Below are 3809 nucleotides of genomic sequence, written 5' to 3' on the forward strand. Positions count from 1 at the left end.
GTTCTATGTTGATCTGTGAATTAAACTTTTTAGGAGAAAAGGACTTAGGCACTTATGAAAAGAGAGATTACCTTTTAAAAGAAATATTTGCATTTGTTATATATATTATATATAGGGCAATGTGAACATACTATATATAGTGTATATATATGAAGTATGTGTATATATATATAGTATTTATATATATATATATATAAAGTACATTCACATTGCTGGGCGAGAAATAATTTTTTTTTTGAGGTTGGGTCTTCATCTGTCACCCAGGCCCAGGCTTGAATGCAGTGGCATGATGATAGCTCATTGTAACCCCTAACTCCTAGACTCCAGCAATCCTCCCGCCTCAGCCTCCTGAGTAACTAGGACTACAGGCACACACCACCACACCCAACTAAAGGAAATACAGTTATTAAAGTAGGAAAAGCCTTTATTTTATAACCATAAAAATTTGAACATCAGATTAAGCAATAAACACAAATAATAAAAGTATACTTCCATTTTCATTTATAGCCACTATTAGTAATGAGGAAAGACAGCAGAAAAGAAAACTCAGGCAAAAAATAAAATGGGCCGGGTGCAATGACTCATTACTGTAATCCCAGCACTTTGAGAGGCCGAGGTGGGTGGATCACTTCAGATCAGGAGTTCAAGACCATCCTGGCCAACATGGTGAAACCCCGTCTCTACTAAAAATACAAAAATTAGCTAGTGTGAGGCCGGGCGCGGTGGCTCAAGCCTGTAATCCCAGCACTTTGGGAGGCCGAGGCGGGCGGATCACGAGGTCAGGAGATCGAGACCCTCCTGGCTAACACGGTGAAACCCCGTCTCTACTAAAAATACAAAAAACTAGCCGGGCGCGGTGGCGGGCGCCTGTAGTCCCAGCTACTCGGAGGCTGAGGCGGGAGAATGGCGGGAACCCGGGAGGCGGAGCTTGCAGTGAGCCGAGATCGCGCCACTGCACTCCAGCCTGGGCGACACAGCGAGACTCCGTCTCAAAAAAAAAAAAAAAAAAAAAAAAAAAATTAGCTAGTGTGGTGGCAGGTGCCTGTAATCCCAGCTACTCAGGAGGCTGAAGCAGGAGAATTGCTTGAACCTGGGAGGCAGAGGTTGCAGTGAGCAGAGATTGCACCATTGCACTCCAGTCTGGGTGACATAGTGACTCCATCTCAAAAATAAATAAATAAAATAAAAATAAAAATAAAAGTTTAGACCCAACACTGGTTCTCTACCTTGGCTGCACAATGGAATCCTGGGAAATTAAAGCAAAAATACTGATAGCTGTGTCCCGCTTGCTGAGATTCTGACTTAATTGGTTTGGGTGTGGCTGAGCCAGCTGAGTTGTAAAAGCTCCCCAGGTGATTCTAATGTGCATTAAACATGAGCATGCATTAAACATGAGCATGCATTAAACATGAGCATGCATCATGAACCACCTGGAGGACTTGATACACCTCAGCTGGTTGGGCTTCAACCCCAGAATTTCTGATTCAGTAGGTCTGGGGTAGTATCTGAAAATGTTCATTTCTAGCAGGTTCTCAGATAATGCTGATGCTGCTGGTTCAGGAACAATACTTTGAGAACTAGTGGATTGGAGTGATGCCAGTTAACTGTTCTTCCAAACTAGCTCCTATCTTCCAAACCAACCTGCCAAGTAACAGGTGTGAAGCAGGTTCACTGTGGGCCAGTGTCATTACCAGGGGAAGACTCTAAACATCTCACCCACTGTACCCTGGGCTATACCAGTTTCTATCATTTGCAAGAATCTGAGAAGACAGAACACTCGCACACAGGTCCCACGCAGCAGGTCTATTACTGACTGACAGGCAGCCAGGACAACAGAAGCTCAGGAAGGCTGCCCAGGGTGGATGAAGTCTTGTCTGCATGTGCCTCACTTTCACGACAGCTGGGGGACCCTGGAAAGCAGTCTGCCCTGGGTTTTATGCCCCAGGGGCATGTGATCACTGGACTGAAGTATTGTAGGACATGCTCCAGAGGAAGACGAGCAGTCTGGGCTGTTCCATCCAATTCCTCCTTACCTCAAGTTGTTGCATGTCCAGAACACAATTTTTTGTTTTGTTTTGCTTTCACTTTGGCTTGTTTTAATAAAAAGCATTTTTATAAGCTGGGTGGGGGAAGAAGTGAACATTGTAAAAGTTTCTCAAACATTTATTTTACAAGGGCAAATAAATATATGTTCATTTAATTTAAAAAGTGAACTTATAGAACAATTCCTAACTTTTCCTGCACCTTCCATCCCCAGTTAAAGCAAACAAATAATATGCATAAACAGTAGAGTTTTTAATTGCTTTTGATATGAATAGTACTGTTTTAAATTTATGTCAAGCCTTAGGTGAGCCCTGTTGTTGTCTTACTAACACACATTTGTAGCGTCTTCTCTCGTTTGGATGTAGATTTAAATGTCTTCTTGGCCACTCTTACCAACCTTATTAAAGTTCATCCATTGGAAACACTTGCAAGAAATAAAATAAAGTAGAAAAGTCTCAACTGTTACTCAGGAGGCTGAGACAGAATTGATTGAACCCGGGAGGCGGGGGTTGCAGTGAGCTAAGATGGCGCCACTGCACTCCAGCCTGGGCGACAGAAAAAAAGAAAACTCTCAGCTGTACAAACCTGCAATAAAGTACAGTTACACACAGAAACCCAGTGGCTCATTGGTACCAAGAGCCAATATCAGTAACCTCCATAGGTGACCACTACTCCGCAGATTTTTTTTTTTAAGGGACAAGATCCTGCTCTGTTGTCTAGGCTAGTGCAGCGGTGCCTTGTGGCTCACTGCAGCCTCAAACTCCTGGGCTCAAGCAACTTACCTGTCTCAACCTCCCAAGTAGTTGGCACTACAGGTGCACCCACTATGCCCAGCTAATTTTTTTTTTCTAGAGACAGTGGTCTGACAACGTTGCCCAGGCTTGTCTCAAACTCTGGAGCTCAAGCGATCCTCTTGCCTCGGCCTCCCAAAATACTGAGATTACAGGCGTGTGAACCACTGAACCCAGCCTAGTTATTATTGAGAAGTACAAGCAAGAAAGAAGCAAGAACTGGGTTAGTCCAAGGTCACCCGGAGAACTGTCCTGCAGCAGGTGATTCTCGTTTAATTTACTTGTATAGTATCTACCAAGGCAGAGCACCTTCAGTTTGGGAACACTGTTGCCGTCAGGCGCGGTGGCTCACGCTTCTAATCTCAGCACTTTGGCAGCCGAGGAGGGCGGATCACCTGAGGTCAAGAGTTCCAGGCCGGGCGCGGTGGCTCAAGCCTGTAGTCCCAGCACTTTGGGAGGCCGAGACGGGTGGATCACGAGATCAGGAGATCGAGACCATCCTGGCTAACACGGTGAAACCCCGTCTCTACTAAAAAATACAAAAAACTAGCCGGGCGAGGTGGCGGGCGCCTGTGGTCCCAGCTGCTCGGGAGGCTGAGGCAGGAGAATGGCGTAAACCCGGGAGGCGGAGCTTGTAGTGAGCTGAGATCTGGCCACTGCACTCCAGCCTGGGAGACAGAGCGAGACTCCGTCTCAAAAAAAAAAAAAAAAAAGAGAGAGTTCCAGAGCAGCCTGGCCAACATGGTGAAACCCTGTCTCTACTAAAAATACAAAAATTAGCTGGGCGTGGTGGTGCACACCTATAATCCCAGCTACCCTAGAGGTTGAGGCAGGAGATTTGCTTGAATCCCGGAGGCAGAGGTTGCAGTGAGATCTTGCCATTGCACTCCAGCCTGGGTGACAAGAGTGAAACTCTGTCTCAAAAAAAAAAAAAAAAAAGAAAAGAAAGAAAAGAAAGAAAGAAGAGAAAAGCTG

This window comes from Rhinopithecus roxellana, chromosome 9 (assembly GCF_007565055.1).
Source record: "Rhinopithecus roxellana isolate Shanxi Qingling chromosome 9, ASM756505v1, whole genome shotgun sequence".
Lineage (NCBI taxonomy): Eukaryota > Metazoa > Chordata > Mammalia > Primates > Cercopithecidae > Rhinopithecus > Rhinopithecus roxellana.